Here is a 20173-nt window from a genome sequence, read left to right as displayed (position 1 = left end):
TCTACTAAAACAACTAGTTATTTTACAGTAACCTAGGGTTTGGTATAATTCAGTCTACTAAAACAACTAGTTATTTTACAGTAACCTAGGGTTTAGTAAAATTCAGTCTACTAAAACAACTAGTAATTTTACAGTAACCTAGGGTTAAGTATAATTCAGTCTACTAAAACAACTAGTTATTTTACAGTAACATAGGGTTTAGTATAATTCAGTCTACTAAAACAACTAGTAATTTTACAGTAACCTAGGGTTTAGTATAATTCAGTCTACTAAAACAACTAGTTATTTTACAGTAACCTAGGGTTTAGTATAATTCAGTCTACTAACACAACTAGTAATTTTACAGTAACCTAGGGTTTAGTATAATTCAGTCTACTAAAACAACTAGTAATTTTACAGTAACATAGGGTTTAGTATAATTCAGTCTACTAAAACAACTAGTTATTTTACAGTAACCTAGGGTTAAGTATAATTCAGTCTACTAAAACAACTAGTAATTTTACAGTAACCTAGGGTTTAGTATAATTCAGTCTACAAAAACAACTAGTAATTTTACAGTAACCTAGGGTTAAGTATAATTCAGTCTACTAACACAACTAGTAATTTTACAGTAACCTAGGGTTTAGTATAATTCAGTCTACTAAAACAACTAGTTATTTTACAGTAACCTAGGGTTTAGTATAATTCAGTCTACTAAAACAACTAGTAATTTTACAGTAACCTAGGGTTTAGTATAATTCAGTCTACTAAAACAACTAGTTATTTTACAGTAACATAGGGTTTAGTATAATTCAGTCTACTAAAACAACTAGTAATTTTACAGTAACCTAGGGTTAAGTATAATTCAGTCTACTAAAACAACTAGTTATTTTACAGTAACCTAGGGTTAAGTATAATTCAGTCTACTAACACAACTAGTAATTTTACAGTAACCTAGGGTTTAGTATAATTCAGTCTACTAAAACAACTAGTAATTTTACAGTAACATAGGGTTTAGTATAATTCAGTCTACTAAAACAACTAGTTATTTTACAGTAACCTAGGGTTTAGTATAATTCAGTCTACTAAAACAACTAGTAATTTTACAGTAACCTAGGGTTTAGTATAATTCAGTCTACTAAAACAACTAGTAATTTTACAGTAACATAGGGTTTAGTATAATTCAGTCTACTAACACAACTAGTAATTTTACAGTAACCTAGGGTTTAGTACAATTCAGTCTACTAAAACAACTAGTAATTTTACAGTAGCATAGGGTTTAGAATAATTCAGTCTACTAAAACAACTAGTTATTTTACAGTAACCTAGGGTTTGGTATAGTTCAGTCTACTAAAACAACTAGTTATTTTACAGTAACCTAGGGTTAAGTATAATTCAGTCTACTAACACAACTACTAATTTTACAGTAACCTAGGGTTTAGTATAATTCAGTCTACTAAAACAACTAGTTATTTTACAGTAACCTAGGGTTAAGTATAATTCAGTCTACTAACACAACTAGTAATTTTACAGTAACCTAGGGTTTAGTACAATTCAGTCTACTAAAACAACTAGTAATTTTACAGTAACATAGGGTTTAGTATAATTCAGTCTACTAAAACAACTAGTTATTTTACAGTAACCTAGGGTTTAGTATAATTCAGTCTACTAAAACAACTAGTAATTTTACAGTAACCTAGGGTTTAGTATAATTCAGTCTACTAAAACAACTAGTAATTTTACAGTAACCTAGGGTTTAGTATAATTCAGTCTACTAAAACAACTAGTAATTTTAGAGTAACCTAGGGTTTAGTATAATTCAGTCTACTAAAACAACTAGTATTTTTACAGTAACCTAGGGTTAAGTATAATTCAGTCTACTAAAACAACTAGTTATTTTACAGTAACATAGGGTTTAGTATAATTCAGTCTACTAAAACAACTAGTTATTTTACAGTAACCTAGGGTTAAGTATAATTCAGTCTACTAACACAACTAGTTATTTTACAGTAACCTAGGGTTAAGTATAATTCAGTCTACTAAAACAACTAGTTATTTTACAGTAACCTAGGGTTAAGTATAATTCAGTCTACTAAAACAACTAGTAATTTTACAGTAACCTAGGGTTTAGTATAATTCAGTCTACTAAAACAACTAGTAATTTTACAGTAACCTAGGGTTTAGTATAATTCAGTCTACTAAAACAACTAGTTATTTTACAGTAACCTAGGGTTTAGTATAATTCAGTCTACTAAAACAACTAGTTATTTTACAGTAACCTAGGGTTTAGTATAATTCAGTCTACTAAAACAACTAGTAATTTTACAGTAACCTAGGGTTTAGTATAATTCAGTCTACTAAAACAACTAGTAATTTTACAGTAACCTAGGGTTTAGTATAATTCAGTCTACTAAAACAACTAGTTATTTTACAGTAACCTAGGGTTTAGTATAATTCAGTCTACTAAAACAACTAGTTATTTTACAGTAACCTAGGGTTTGGTATAATTCAGTCTACTAAAACAACTAGTTATTTTACAGTAACCTAGGGTTAAGTATAATTCAGTCTACTAAAACAACTAGTAATTTTACAGTAACCTAGGGTTTAGTATAATTCAGTCTACTAAAACAACTAGTTATTTTACAGTAACCTAGGGTTTAGTATAATTCAGTCTACTAAAACAACTAGTAATTTTACAGTAACCTAGGGTTTAGTATAATTCAGTCTACTAAAACAACTAGTAATTTTACAGTAACCTAGGGTTTAGTATAATTCAGTCTACTAAAACAACTAGTAATTTTACAGTAACCTAGGGTTTAGTATAATTCAGTCTACTAAAACAACTAGTAATTTTACAGTAACCTAGGGTTTAGTATAATTCAGTCTACTAAAACAACTAGTTATTTTACAGTAACCTAGGGTTTAGTATAATTCAGTCTACTAAAACAACTGGTAATTTTACAGTAACCTAGGGTTTAGTATAATTCAGTCTACTAAAACAACTAGTTATTTTACAGTAACCTAGGGTTTAGTATAATTCAGTCTACTAAAACAACTAGTTATTTTACAGTAACCTAGGGTTTAGTATAATTCAGTCTACTAAAACAACTAGTAATTTTACAGTAACCTAGGGTTTAGTATAATTCAGTCTACTAAAACAACTAGTAATTTTACAGTAACCTAGGGTTTAGTATAATTCAGTCTACTAAAACAACTAGTTATTTTACAGTAACATAGGGTTTAGTATAATTCAGTCTACTAAAACAACTAGTAATTTTACAGTAACCTAGGGTTTAGTATAATTCAGTCTACTAAAACAACTAGTAATTTTACAGTAACCTAGGGTTTAGTATAATTCAGTCTACTAAAACAACTAGTAATTTTACAGTAACCTAGGGTTTAGTATAATTCAGTCTACTAAAACAACTAGTAATTTTACAGTAACCTAGGGTTTAGTATAATTCAGTCTACTAAAACAACTAGTTATTTTACAGTAACCTAGGGTTTAGTATAATTCAGTCTACTAAAACAACTAGTTATTTTACAGTAACCTAGGGTTTAGTATAATTCAGTCTACTAAAACAACTAGTAATTTTACAGTAACCTAGGGTTTAGTATAATTCAGTCTACTAAAACAACTAGTAATTTTACAGTAACCTAGGGTTTAGTATAATTCAGTCTACTAAAACAACTAGTAATTTTACAGTAACCTAGGGTTTAGTATAATTCAGTCTACTAAAACAACTAGTAATTTTACAGTAACCTAGGGTTTAGTATAATTCAGTCTACTAAAACAACTAGTAATTTTACAGTAACCTAGGGTTTAGTATAATTCAGTCTACTAAAACAACTAGTAATTTTACAGTAACCTAGGGTTTAGTATAATTCAGTCTACTAAAACAACTAGTAATTTTACAGTAACCTAGGGTTTAGTATAATTCAGTCTACTAAAACAACTAGTAATTTTACAGTAACCTAGGGTTTAGTATAATTCAGTCTACTAAAACAACTAGTAATTTTACAGTAACCTAGGGTTTAGTATAATTCAGTCTACTAAAACAACTAGTAATTTTACAGTAACCTAGGGTTTAGTATAATTCAGTCTACTAAAACAACTAGTAATTTTACAGTAACCTAGGGTTTAGTATAATTCAGTCTACTAAAACAACTAGTTATTTTACAGTAACCTAGGGTTTAGTATAATTCAGTCTACTAAAACAACTAGTTATTTTACAGTAACCTAGGGTTTAGTATAATTCAGTCTACTAAAACAACTAGTAATTTTACAGTAACCTAGGGTTTAGTATAATTCAGTCTACTAAAACAACTAGTTATTTTACAGTAACCTAGGGTTTAGTATAATTCAGTCTACTAAAACAACTAGTTATTTTACAGTAACCTAGGGTTTAGTATAATTCAGTCTACTAAAACAACTAGTAATTTTACAGTAACCTAGGGTTTAGTATAATTCAGTCTACTAAAACAACTAGTAATTTTAGTAACCTAGGGTTTAGTTAATTCAGTAACAACTAGGGTTTAGTTATAATTCAGTCTACTAAAACAACTAGTAATTTTACAGTAACCTAGGGTTTAGTATAATTCAGTCTACTAAAACAACTAGTAATTTTACAGTAACCTAGGGTTTAGTATAATTCAGTCTACTAAAACAACTAGTAATTTTACAGTAACCTAGGGTTTAGTATAATTCAGTCTACTAAAACAACTAGTAATTTTACAGTAACCTAGGGTTTAGTATAATTCAGTCTACTAAAACAACTAGTTATTTTACAGTAACCTAGGGTTTAGTATAATTCAGTCTACTAAAACAACTAGTTATTTTACAGTAACCTAGGGTTTAGTATAATTCAGTCTACTAAAACAACTAGTAATTTTACAGTAACCTAGGGTTTAGTATAATTCAGTCTACTAAAACAACTAGTAATTTTACAGTAACCTAGGGTTTAGTATAATTCAGTCTACTAAAACAACTAGTAATTTTACAGTAACCTAGGGTTTAGTATAATTCAGTCTACTAAAACAACTAGTAATTTTACAGTAACCTAGGGTTTAGTATAATTCAGTCTACTAAAACAACTAGTTATTTTACAGTAACCTAGGGTTTAGTATAATTCAGTCTACTAAAACAACTAGTAATTTTACAGTAACCTAGGGTTTAGTATAATTCAGTCTACTAAAACAACTAGTAATTTTACAGTAACCTAGGGTTTAGTATAATTCAGTCTACTAAAACAACTAGTAATTTTACAGTAACCTAGGGTTTAGTATAATTCAGTCTACTAAAACAACTGTTAATTTTACAATAACCTAGGGTTTAGTTTAATTCAGTCTACTAAAACAACTAGTTATTTTACAGTAACCTAGGGTTTAGTATAATTCAGTCTACTAAAACAACTGGTAATTTTACAGTAACCTAGGGTTTAGTATAATTCAGTCTACTAAAACAACTAGTTATTTTACAGTAACCTAGGGTTTAGTATAATTCAGTCTACTAAAACAACTAGTAATTTTACAGTAACCTAGGGTTTAGTATAATTCAGTCTACTAAAACAACTAGTAATTTTACAGTAACCTAGGGTTTAGTATAATTCAGTCTACTAAAACAACTAGTTATTTTACAGTAACCTAGGGTTTAGTATAATTCAGTCTACTAAAACAACTAGTAATTTTACAGTAACCTAGGGTTTAGTATAATTCAGTCTACTAAAACAACTAGTTATTTTACAGTAACCTAGGGTTTAGTATAATTCAGTCTACTAAAACAACTAGTAATTTTACAGTAACCTAGGGTTTAGTATAATTCAGTCTACTAAAACAACTAGTAATTTTACAGTAACCTAGGGTTTAGTATAATTCAGTCTACTAAAACAACTAGTAATTTTACAGTAACCTAGGGTTTAGTATAATTCAGTCTACTAAAACAACTAGTAATTTTACAGTAACCTAGGGTTTAGTATAATTCAGTCTACTAAAACAACTAGTAATTTTACAGTAACCTAGGGTTTAGTATAATTCAGTCTACTAAAACAACTAGTAATTTTACAGTAACCTAGGGTTTAGTATAATTCAGTCTACTAAAACAACTAGTAATTTTACAGTAACCTAGGGTTTAGTATAATTCAGTCTACTAAAACAACTAGTAATTTTACAGTAACCTAGGGTTTAGTATAATTCAGTCTACTAAAACAACTAGTAATTTTACAGTAACCTAGGGTTTAGTATAATTCAGTCTACTAAAACAACTAGTAATTTTACAGTAACCTAGGGTTTAGTATAATTCAGTCTACTAAAACAACTAGTAATTTTACAGTAACCTAGGGTTTAGTATAATTCAGTCTACTAAAACAACTAGTAATTTTACAGTAACCTAGGGTTTAGTATAATTCAGTCTACTAAAACAACTAGTAATTTTACAGTAACCTAGGGTTTAGTATAATTCAGTCTACTAAAACAACTAGTAATTTTACAGTAACCTAGGGTTTAGTATAATTCAGTCTACTAAAACAACTAGTAATTTTACAGTAACCTAGGGTTTAGTATAATTCAGTCTACTAAAACAACTAGTAATTTTACAGTAACCTAGGGTTTAGTATAATTCAGTCTACTAAAACAACTAGTTATTTTACAGTAACCTAGGGTTTAGTATAATTCAGTCTACTAAAACAACTAGTAATTTTACAGTAACCTAGGGTTTAGTATAATTCAGTCTACTAAAACAACTAGTAATTTTACAGTAACCTAGGGTTTAGTATAATTCAGTCTACTAAAACAACTAGTAATTTTACAGTAACCTAGGGTTTAGTATAATTCAGTCTACTAAAACAACTAGTTATTTTACAGTAACCTAGGGTTTAGTATAATTCAGTCTACTAAAACAACTAGTAATTTTACAGTAACCTAGGGTTTAGTATAATTCAGTCTACTAAAACAACTAGTAATTTTACAGTAACCTAGGGTTTAGTATAATTCAGTCTACTAAAACAACTAGTAATTTTACAGTAACCTAGGGTTTAGTATAATTCAGTCTACTAAAACAACTAGTAATTTTACAGTAACCTAGGGTTTAGTATAATTCAGTCTACTAAAACAACTAGTAATTTTACAGTAACCTAGGGTTTAGTATAATTCAGTCTACTAAAACAACTAGTTATTTTACAGTAACCTAGGGTTTAGTATAATTCAGTCTACTAAAACAACTAGTTATTTTACAGTAACCTAGGGTTTAGTATAATTCAGTCTACTAAAACAACTAGTAATTTTACAGTAACCTAGGGTTTAGTATAATTCAGTCTACTAAAACAACTAGTTATTTTACAGTAACCTAGGGTTTAGTATAATTCAGTCTACTAAAACAACTAGTAATTTTACAGTAACCTAGGGTTTAGTATAATTCAGTCTACTAAAACAACTAGTTATTTTACAGTAACCTAGGGTTTAGTATAATTCAGTCTACTAAAACAACTAACAATTTTGCAGTAACCTAGGGTTTAGTATAATTCAGTCTACTAAAACAACTAGTAATTTTACAGTAACCTAGGGTTTAGTATAATTCAGTCTACTAAAACAACTAGTAATTTTACAGTAACCTAGGGTTTAGTATAATTCAGTCTACTAAAACAACTAGTTATTTTACAGTAACCTAGGGTTTAGTATAATTCAGTCTACTAAAACAACTAGTAATTTTACAGTAACCTAGGGTTTAGTATAATTCAGTCTACTAAAACAACTAGTAATTTTACAGTAACCTAGGGTTTAGTATAATTCAGTCTACTAAAACAACTAGTAATTTTACAGTAACCTAGGGTTTAGTATAATTCAGTCTACTAAAACAACTAGTAATTTTACAGTAACCTAGGGTTTAGTATAATTCAGTCTACTAAAACAACTAGTAATTTTACAGTAACCTAGGGTTTAGTATAATTCAGTCTACTAAAACAACTAGTAATTTTACAGTAACCTAGGGTTTAGTATAATTCAGTCTACTAAAACAACTAGTAATTTTACAGTAACCTAGGGTTTAGTATAATTCAGTCTACTAAAACAACTAGTAATTTTACAGTAACCTAGGGTTTAGTATAATTCAGTCTACTAAAACAACTAGTAATTTTACAGTAACCTAGGGTTTAGTATAATTCAGTCTACTAAAACAACTAGTAATTTTACAGTAACCTAGGGTTTAGTATAATTCAGTCTACTAAAACAACTAGTAAAACAACTAGTATTTTACAGTAACCTAGGGTTTAGTATAATTCAGTCTACTAAAACAACTAGTAATTTTACAGTAACCTAGGGTTTAGTATAATTCAGTCTACTAAAACAACTAGTAATTTTACAGTAACCTAGGGTTTAGTATAATTCAGTCTACTAAAACAACTAGTAATTTTACAGTAACCTAGGGTTTAGTATAATTCAGTCTACTAAAACAACTAGTAATTTTACAGTAACCTAGGGTTTAGTATAATTCAGTCTACTAAAACAACTAGTAATTTTACAGTAACCTAGGGTTTAGTATAATTCAGTCTACTAAAACAACTAGTAATTTTACAGTAACCTAGGGTTTAGTATAATTCAGTCTACTAAAACAACTAGTAATTTTACAGTAACCTAGGGTTTAGTATAATTCAGTCTACTAAAACAACTAGTAATTTTACAGTAACCTAGGGTTTAGTATAATTCAGTCTACTAAAACAACTAGTAATTTTACAGTAACCTAGGGTTTAGTATAATTCAGTCTACTAAAACAACTAGTAATTTTACAGTAACCTAGGGTTTAGTATAATTCAGTCTACTAAAACAACTAGTAATTTTACAGTAACCTAGGGTTTAGTATAATTCAGTCTACTAAAACAACTAGTAATTTTACAGTAACCTAGGGTTTAGTATAATTCAGTCTACTAAAACAACTAGTAATTTTACAGTAACCTATTTTATTCAGTAACCTAGGGTTTAGTATAATTCAGTCTACTAAAACAACTAGTAATTTTACAGTAACCTAGGGTTTAGTATAATTCAGTCTACTAAAACAACTAGTAATTTTACAGTAACCTAGGGTTTAGTATAATTCAGTCTACTAAAACAACTAGTAATTTTACAGTAACCTAGGGTTTAGTATAATTCAGTCTACTAAAACAACTAGTAATTTTACAGTAACCTAGGGTTTAGTATAATTCAGTCTACTAAAACAACTAGTTATTTTACAGTAACCTAGGGTTTAGTATAATTCAGTCTACTAAAACAACTAGTAATTTTACAGTAACCTAGGGTTTAGTATAATTCAGTCTACTAAAACAACTAGTAATTTTACAGTAACCTAGGGTTTAGTATAATTCAGTCTACTAAAACAACTAGTAATTTTACAGTAACCTAGGGTTTAGTATAATTCAGTCTACTAAAACAACTAGTAATTTTACAGTAACCTAGGGTTTAGTATAATTCAGTCTACTAAAACAACTAGTAATTTTACAGTAACCTAGGGTTTAGTATAATTCAGTCTACTAAAACAACTAGTAATTTTACAGTAACCTAGGGTTTAGTATAATTCAGTCTACTAAAACAACTAGTAATTTTACAGTAACCTAGGGTTTAGTATAATTCAGTCTACTAAAACAACTAGTAATTTTACAGTAACCTAGGGTTTAGTATAATTCAGTCTACTAAAACAACTAGTAATTTTACAGTAACCTAGGGTTTAGTATAATTCAGTCTACTAAAACAACTAGTAATTTTACAGTAACCTAGGGTTTAGTATAATTCAGTCTACTAAAACAACTAGTAATTTTACAGTAACCTAGGGTTTAGTATAATTCAGTCTACTAAAACAACTAGTAATTTTACAGTAACCTAGGGTTTAGTATAATTCAGTCTACTAAAACAACTAGTAATTTTACAGTAACCTAGGGTTTAGTATAATTCAGTCTACTAAAACAACTAGTAATTTTACAGTAACCTAGGGTTTAGTATAATTCAGTCTACTAAAACAACTAGTAATTTTACAGTAACCTAGGGTTTAGTATAATTCAGTCTACTAAAACAACTAGTAATTTTACAGTAACCTAGGGTTTAGTATAATTCAGTCTACTAAAACAACTAGTAATTTTACAGTAACCTAGGGTTTAGTATAATTCAGTCTACTAAAACAACTAGTAATTTTACAGTAACCTAGGGTTTAGTATAATTCAGTCTACTAAAACAACTAGTAATTTTACAGTAACCTAGGGTTTAGTATAATTCAGTCTACTAAAACAACTAGTAATTTTACAGTAACCTAGGGTTTAGTATAATTCAGTCTACTAAAACAACTAGTAATTTTACAGTAACCTAGGGTTTAGTATAATTCAGTCTACTAAAACAACTAGTAATTTTACAGTAACCTAGGGTTTAGTATAATTCAGTCTACTAAAACAACTAGTAATTTTACAGTAACCTAGGGTTTAGTATAATTCAGTCTACTAAAACAACTAGTTATTTTACAGTAACCTAGGGTTTAGTATAATTCAGTAACAACTAGGGTTTAGTATAATAGTCAGTCTACTAAAACAACTAGTAATTTTACAGTAACCTAGGGTTTAGTATAATTCAGTCTACTAAAACAACTAGTAATTTTACAGTAACCTAGGGTTTAGTATAATTCAGTCTACTAAAACAACTAGTAATTTTACAGTAACCTAGGGTTTAGTATAATTCAGTCTACTAAAACAACTAGTAATTTTACAGTAACCTAGGGTTTAGTATAATTCAGTCTACTAAAACAACTAGTAATTTTACAGTAACCTAGGGTTTAGTATAATTCAGTCTACTAAAACAACTAGTAATTTTACAGTAACCTAGGGTTTAGTATAATTCAGTCTACTAAAACAACTAGTAATTTTACAGTAACCTAGGGTTTAGTATAATTCAGTCTACTAAAACAACTAGTAACCTATTTTACAGTAACCTAGGGTTTAGTATAATTCAGTCTACTAAAACAACTAGTAATTTTACAGTAACCTAGGGTTTAGTATAATTCAGTCTACTAAAACAACTAGTAATTTTACAGTAACCTAGGGTTTAGTATAATTCAGTCTACTAAAACAACTAGTAATTTTACAGTAACCTAGGGTTTAGTATAATTCAGTCTACTAAAACAACTAGTAATTTTACAGTAACCTAGGGTTTAGTATAATTCAGTCTACTAAAACAACTGGTATTTTGCAGTAACCTAGGGTTTAGTATAATTCAGTCTACTAAAACAACTAGTAATTTTACAGTAACCTAGGGTTTAGTATAATTCAGTCTACTAAAACAACTAGTAATTTTACAGTAACCTAGGGTTTAGTATAATTCAGTCTACTAAAACAACTAGTAATTTTACAGTAACCTAGGGTTTAGTATAATTCAGTCTACTAAAACAACTAGTAATTTTACAGTAACCTAGGGTTTAGTATAATTCAGTCTACTAAAACAACTAGTAATTTTACAGTAACCTAGGGTTTAGTATAATTCAGTCTACTAAAACAACTAGTAATTTTACAGTAACCTAGGGTTTAGTATAATTCAGTCTACTAAAACAACTAGTTATTTTACAGTAACCTAGGGTTTAGTATAATTCAGTCTACTAAAACAACTAGTTATTTTACAGTAACCTAGGGTTTAGTATAATTCAGTCTACTAAAACAACTAGTAATTTTACAGTAACCTAGGGTTTAGTATAATTCAGTCTACTAAAACAACTAGTAATTTTACAGTAACCTAGGGTTTAGTATAATTCAGTCTACTAAAACAACTAGTTATTTTACAGTAACCTAGGGTTTAGTATAATTCAGTCTACTAAAACAACTAGTAATTTTACAGTAACCTAGGGTTTAGTATAATTCAGTCTACTAAAACAACTAGTAATTTTACAGTAACCTAGGGTTTAGTATAATTCAGTCTACTAAAACAACTAGTAATTTTACAGTAACCTAGGGTTTAGTATAATTCAGTCTACTAAAACAACTAGTAATTTTACAGTAACCTAGGGTTTAGTATAATTCAGTCTACTAAAACAACTAGTAATTTTACAGTAACCTAGGGTTTAGTATAATTCAGTCTACTAAAACAACTAGTAATTTTACAGTAACTAGGGTTTAGTATAATTCAGTCTACTACTAGTAATTTTAACCTAGGGTTTAGTATAATTCAGTCTACTAAAACAACTAGTAATTTTACAGTAACCTAGGGTTTAGTATAATTCAGTCTACTAAAACAACTAGTAATTTTACAGTAACCTAGGGTTTAGTATAATTCAGTCTACTAAAACAACTAGTAATTTTACAGTAACCTAGGGTTTAGTATAATTCAGTCTACTAAAACAACTAGTAATTCAGTTTTACAGTAACCTAGGGTTTAGTATAATTCAGTCTACTAAAACAACTAGTAATTTTACAGTAACCTAGGGTTTAGTATAATTCAGTCTACTAAAACAACTAGTAATTTTACAGTAACCTAGGGTTTAGTATAATTCAGTCTACTAAAACAACTAGTAATTTTACAGTAACCTAGGGTTTAGTATAATTCAGTCTACTAAAACAACTAGTAATTCATTTTACAGTAACCTAGGGTTTAGTATAATTCAGTCTACTAAAACAACTAGTAATTTTACAGTAACCTAGGGTTTAGTATAATTCAGTCTACTAAAACAACTAGTAATTTTACAGTAACCTAGGGTTTAGTATAATTCAGTCTACTAAAACAACTAGTAATTTTACAGTAACCTAGGGTTTAGTATAATTCAGTCTACTAAAACAACTAGTAATTTTACAGTAACCTAGGGTTTAGTATAATTCAGTCTACTAAAACAACTAGTAATTTTACAGTAACCTAGGGTTTAGTATAATTCAGTCTACTAAAACAACTAGTTATTTTACAGTAACCTAGGGTTTAGTATAATTCAGTCTACTAAAACAACTAGTTATTTTACAGTAACCTAGGGTTTAGTATAATTCAGTCTACTAAAACAACTAGTAATTTTACAGTAACCTAGGGTTTAGTATAATTCAGTCTACTAAAACAACTAGTAATTTTACAGTAACCTAGGGTTTAGTATAATTCAGTCTACTAAAACAACTAGTAATTTTACAGTAACCTAGGGTTTAGTATAATTCAGTCTACTAAAACAACTAGTAATTTTACAGTAACCTAGGGTTTAGTATAATTCAGTCTACTAAAACAACTAGTTATTTTACAGTAACCTAGGGTTTAGTATAATTCAGTCTACTAAAACAACTAGTAATTTTACAGTAACCTAGGGTTTAGTATAATTCAGTCTACTAAAACAACTAGTAATTTTACAGTAACCTAGGGTTTAGTATAATTCAGTCTACTAAAACAACTAGTAATTTTACAGTAACCTAGGGTTTAGTATAATTCAGTCTACTAAAACAACTAGTAATTTTACAGTAACCTAGGGTTTAGTATAATTCAGTCTACTAAAACAACTAGTAATTTTACAGTAACCTAGGGTTTAGTATAATTCAGTCTACTAAAACAACTAGTAATTTTACAGTAACCTAGGGTTTAGTATAATTCAGTCTACTAAAACAACTAGTAATTTTACAGTAACCTAGGGTTTAGTATAATTCAGTCTACTAAAACAACTAGTATTTTACAGTAACCTAGGGTTTAGTATAATTCAGTCTACTAAAACAACTAGTTATTTTACAGTAACCTAGGGTTTAGTATAATTCAGTCTACTAAAACAACTAGTAATTTTACAGTAACCTAGGGTTTAGTATAATTCAGTCTACTAAAACAACTAGTAATTTTACAGTAACCTAGGGTTTAGTATAATTCAGTCTACTAAAACAACTAGTAATTTTACAGTAACCTAGGGTTTAGTATAATTCAGTCTACTAAAACAACTAGTAATTTTACAGTAACCTAGGGTTTAGTATAATTCAGTCTACTAAAACAACTAGTAATTTTACAGTAACCTAGGGTTTAGTATAATTCAGTCTACTAAAACAACTAGTAATTTTACAGTAACCTAGGGTTTAGTATAATTCAGTCTACTAAAACAACTAGTATAATTTTACAGTAACCTAGGGTTTAGTATAATTCAGTCTACTAAAACAACTAGTAATTTTACAGTAACCTAGGGTTTAGTATAATTCAGTCTACTAAAACAACTAGTAATTTTACAGTAACCTAGGGTTTAGTATAATTCAGTCTACTAAAACAACTAGTAATTTTACAGTAACCTAGGGTTTAGTATAATTCAGTCTACTAAAACAACTAGTAATTTTACAGTAACCTAGGGTTTAGTATAATTCAGTCTACTAAAACAACTAGTTATTTTACAGTAACCTAGGGTTTAGTATAATTCAGTCTACTAAAACAACTAGTAATTTTACAGTAACCTAGGGTTTAGTATAATTCAGTCTACTAAAACAACTAGTAATTTTACAGTAACCTAGGGTTTAGTATAATTCAGTCTACTAAAACAACTAGTAATTTTACAGTAACCTAGGGTTTAGTATAATTCAGTCTACTAAAACAACTAGTTTAGTATTTTACAGTAACCTAGGGTTTAGTATAATTCAGTCTACTAAAACAACTAGTAATTTTACAGTAACCTAGGGTTTAGTATAATTCAGTCTACTAAAACAACTAGTAATTTTACAGTAACCTAGGGTTTAGTATAATTCAGTCTACTAAAACAACTGTTAATTTTACAATAACCTAGGGTTTAGTATAATTCAGTCTACTAAAACAACTAGTAATTTTACAAGGGTTTAGTATAATTCAGTCTACTAAAACAACTAGTAATTTTACAGTAACCTAGGGTTTAGTATAATTCAGTCTACTAAAACAACTAGTAATTTTACAGTAACCTAGGGTTTAGTATAATTCAGTCTACTAAAACAACTAGTAATTTTACAGTAACCTAGGGTTTAGTATAATTCAGTCTACTAAAACAACTAGTAATTTTACAGTAACCTAGGGTTTAGTATAATTCAGTCTACTAAAACAACTAGTAATTTTACAGTAACCTAGGGTTTAGTATAATTCAGTCTACTAAAACAACTAGTAATTTTACAGTAACCTAGGGTTTAGTATAATTCAGTCTACTAAAACAACTAGTAATTTTACAGTAACCTAGGGTTTAGTATAATTCAGTCTACTAAAACAACTAGTAATTTTACAGTAACCTAGGGTTTAGTATAATTCAGTCTACTAAAACAACTAGTAATTTTACTAAAACAACTAGTAACCTAGGGTTTAGTATAATTCAGTCTACTAAAACAACTAGTAATTTTACAGTAACCTAGGGTTTAGTATAATTCAGTCTACTAAAACAACTAGTTATTTTACAGTAACCTAGGGTTTAGTATAATTCAGTCTACTAAAACAACTAGTAATTTTACAGTAACCTAGGGTTTAGTATAATTCAGTCTACTAAAACAACTAGTAATTTTACAGTAACCTAGGGTTTAGTATAATTCAGTCTACTAAAACAACTAGTAATTTTACAGTAACCTAGGGTTTAGTATAATTCAGTCTACTAAAACAACTAGTAATTTTACAGTAACCTAGGGTTTAGTATAATTCAGTCTACTAAAACAACTAGTAATTTTACAGTAACCTAGGGTTTAGTATAATTCAGTCTACTAAAACAACTAGTAATTTTACAGTAACCTAGGGTTTAGTATAATTCAGTCTACTAAAACAACTAGTTATTTTACAGTAACCTAGGGTTTAGTATAATTCAGTCTACTAAAACAACTAGTAATTTTACAGTAACCTAGGGTTTAGTATAATTCAGTCTACTAAAACAACTAGTAATTTTACAGTAACCTAGGGTTTAGTATAATTCAGTCTACTAAAACAACTAGTAATTTTACAGTAACCTAGGGTTTAGTATAATTCAGTCTACTAAAACAACTAGTAATTTTACAGTAACCTAGGGTTTAGTATAATTCAGTCTACTAAAACAACTAGTAATTTTACAGTAACCTAGGGTTTAGTATAATTCAGTCTACTAAAACAACTAGTAATTTTACAGTAACCTAGGGTTTAGTATAATTCAGTCTACTAAAACAACTAGTTATTTTACAGTAACCTAGGGTTTAGTATAATTCAGTCTACTAAAACAACTGTTAATTTTACAATAACCTAGGGTTTAGTTTAATTCAGTCTACTAAAACAACTAGTAATTTTACAGTAACCTAGGGTTTAGTATAATTCAGTCTACTAAAACAACTAGTAATTTTACAGTAACCTAGGGTTTAGTATAATTCAGTCTACTAAAACAACTAGTAATTTTCCAGTAACCTAGGGTTTAGTATAATTCAGTCTACTAAAACAACTAGTTATTTTACAGTAACAACTAGTTATTTTACAGTAACCTAGGGTTTAGTATAATTCAGTCTACTAAAACAACTAGTAATTTTACAGTAACCTAGGGTTTAGTATAATTCAGTCTACTAAAACAACTAGTAACTAGTAATTTTACAGTAACCTAGGGTTTAGTATAATTCAGTCTACTAAAACAACTAGTAATTTTACAGTAACCTAGGGTTTAGTATAATTCAGTCTACTAAAACAACTAGTAATTTTACAGTAACCTAGGGTTTAGTATAATTCAGTCTACTAAAACAACTAGTTATTTTACAGTAACCTAGGGTTTAGTATAATTCAGTCTACTAAAACAACTAGTAATTTTACAGTAACCTAGGGTTTAGTATAATTCAGTCTACTAAAACAACTAGTAATTTTACAGTAACCTAGGGTTTAGTATAATTCAGTCTACTAAAACAACTAGTAATTTTACAGTAACCTAGGGTTTAGTATAATTCAGTCTACTAAAACAACTAGTAATTTTACAGTAACCTAGGGTTTAGTATAATTCAGTCTACTAAAACAACTAGTAATTTTACAGTAACCTAGGGTTTAGTATAATTCAGTCTACTAAAACAACTAGTTATTTTACAGTAACCTAGGGTTTAGTATAATTCAGTCTACTAAAACAACTAGTAATTTTACAGTAACCTAGGGTTTAGTATAATTCAGTCTACTAAAACAACTGTTAATTTTACAATAACCTAGGGTTTAGTATAATTCAGTCTACTAAAACAACTAGTAATTTTACAGTAACCTAGGGTTTAGTATAATTCAGTCTACTAAAACAACTAGTAATTTTACAGTAACCTAGGGTTTAGTATAATTCAGTCTACTAAAACAACTAGTAATTTTACAGTAACCTAGGGTTTAGTATAATTCAGTCTACTAAAACAACTAGTAATTTTACAGTAACCTAGGGTTTAGTATAATTCAGTCTACTAAAACAACTAGTAATTTTACAGTAACCTAGGGTTTAGTATAATTCAGTCTACTAAAACAACTAGTAATTTTACAGTAACCTAGGGTTTAGTATAATTCAGTCTACTAAAACAACTAGTAATTTTACAGTAACCTAGGGTTTAGTATAATTCAGTCTACTAAAACAACTAGTAATTTTACAGTAACCTAGGGTTTAGTATAATTCAGTCTACTAAAACAACTAGTATTTTACAGTAACCTAGGGTTTAGTATAATTCTAAGTCAACTAAAACAGTAACCTAGTTAGTATAATTCAGTCTACTAAAACAACTAGTAATTTTACAGTAACCTAGGGTTTAGTATAATTCAGTCTACTAAAACAACTAGTAGTATTTTACTAGTAACAACTAGGGTTTAGTATAATTCAGTCTACTAAAACAACTAGTAATTTTACAGTAACCTAGGGTTTAGTATAATTCAGTCTACTAAAACAACTAGTAATTTTACAGTAACCTAGGGTTTAGTATAATTCAGTCTACTAAAACAACTAGTAATTTTACAGTAACCTAGGGTTTAGTATAATTCAGTCTACTAAAACAACTAGTAATTTTACAGTAACCTAGGGTTTAGTATAATTCAGTCTACTAAAACAACTAGTAATTTTACAGTAACCTAGGGTTTAGTATAATTCAGTCTACTAAAACAACTAGTAATTTTACAGTAACCTAGGGTTTAGTATAATTCAGTCTACTAAAACAACTAGTAATTTTACAGTAACCTAGGGTTTAGTATAATTCAGTCTACTAAAACAACTAGTAATTTTACAGTAACCTAGGGTTTAGTATAATTCAGTCTACTAAAACAACTAGTAATTTTACAGTAACCTAGGGTTTAGTATAATTCAGTCTACTAAAACAACTAGTTATTTTACAGTAACCTAGGGTTTAGTATAATTCAGTCTACTAAAACAACTAGTAATTTTACAGTAACCTAGGGTTTAGTATAATTCAGTCTACTAAAACAACTAGTAATTTTACAGTAACCTAGGGTTTAGTATATTCAGTCTACTAAAACAACAGTCTACTAGGGTTTAGTATAATTCAGTCTACTAAAACAACTAGTAATTTTACAGTAACCTAGGGTTTAGTATAATTCAGTCTACTAAAACAACTAGTTATTTTACAGTAACCTAGGGTTTAGTATAATTCAGTCTACTAAAACAACTAGTAATTTTACAGTAACCTAGGGTTTAGTATAATTCAGTCTACTAAAACAACTAGTAATTTTACAGTAACCTAGGGTTTAGTATAATTCAGTCTACTAAAACAACTAGGGTTTAGTAATTTTACAGTAACCTAGGGTTTAGTATAATTCAGTCTACTAAAACAACTAGTAATTTTACAGTAACCTAGGGTTTAGTATAATTCAGTCTACTAAAACAACTAGTTATTTTACAGTAACCTAGGGTTTAGTATAATTCAGTCTACTAAAACAACTAGTTATTTTACAGTAACCTAGGGTTTAGTATAATTCAGTCTACTAAAACAACTAGTAATTTTACAGTAACCTAGGGTTTAGTATAATTCAGTCTACTAAAACAACTAGTAATTTTACAGTAACCTAGGGTTTAGTATAATTCAGTCTACTAAAACAACTAGTTATTTTACAGTAACATAGGGTTTAGTATAATTCAGTCTACTAAAACAACTAGTAATTTTACAGTAACCTAGGGTTTAGTATAATTCAGTCTACTAAAACAACTAGTAATTTTACAGTAACCTAGGGTTTAGTATAATTCAGTCTACTAAAACAACTAGTAATTTTACAGTAACCTAGGGTTTAGTATAATTCAGTCTACTAAAACAACTAGTAATTTTACAGTAACCTAGGGTTTAGTATAATTCAGTCTACTAAAACAACTAGTAATTTTACAGTAACCTAGGGTTTAGTATAATTCAGTCTACTAAAACAACTAGTAATTTTACAGTAACCTAGGGTTTAGTATAATTCAGTCTACTAAAACAACTAGTAATTTTACAGTAACCTAGGGTTTAGTATAATTCAGTCTACTAAAACAACTAGTAATTTTACAGTAACCTAGGGTTTAGTATAATTCAGTCTACCAAAACAACTAGTAATTTTACAGTAACCTAGGGTTTAGTATAATTCAGTCTACTAAAACAACTAAAACAACTAGTAATTTTACAGTAACCTAGGGTTTAGTATAATTCAGTCTACTAAAACAACTAGTAATTTTACAGTAACCTAGGGTTTAGTATAATTCAGTCTACTAAAACAACTAGTTATTTTACAGTAACCGGTTTAGGGTTTAGTATAATTCAGTCTACTAAAACAACTAGTAATTTTACAGTAACCTAGGGTTTAGTATAATTCAGTCTACTACAAACAACTAGTAATTTTACAGTAACCTAGGGTTTAGTATAATTCAGTCTACTAAAACAACTAGTAATTTTACAGTAACCTAGGGTTTAGTATAATTCAGTCTACTAAAACAACTAGTAATTTTACAGTAACCTAGGGTTTAGTATAATTCAGTCTACTAAAACAACTAGTTATTTTACAGTAACCTAGGGTTTAGTATAATTCAGTCTACTAAAACAACTAGTAATTTTACAGTAACCTAGGGTTTAGTATAATTCAGTCTACTAAAACAACTAGTAATTTTACAGTAACCTAGGGTTTAGTATAATTCAGTCTACTAAAACAACTAGTTATTTTACAGTAACCTAGGGTTTAGTATAATTCAGTCTACTAAAACAACTAGTTATTTTACAGTAACCTAGGGTTTAGTATAATTCAGTCTACTAAAACAACTAGTAATTTTGCAGTAACCTAGGGTTTAGTATAATTCAGTCTACTAAAACAACTAGTAATTTTA

At 28.3% G+C, this 20173-nt stretch overlaps 1 protein-coding gene across 2 annotated transcripts in view; it reads left to right on the top strand.

Moving 5' to 3' along the window:
- Positions 1–20173, top strand: part of LOC143248232 (inaD-like protein) — a 225622-nt gene that overhangs the window by 54785 nt on the left and 150664 nt on the right. The window lies entirely within an intron of this gene.

This window comes from Tachypleus tridentatus, chromosome 4 (assembly GCF_004210375.1).
Source record: "Tachypleus tridentatus isolate NWPU-2018 chromosome 4, ASM421037v1, whole genome shotgun sequence".
Classification (NCBI taxonomy): domain Eukaryota; kingdom Metazoa; phylum Arthropoda; class Merostomata; order Xiphosura; family Limulidae; genus Tachypleus; species Tachypleus tridentatus.
Note: the sequence above shows the minus strand (reverse complement) of the source record. Positions and strands in the feature narration are given on the sequence as shown.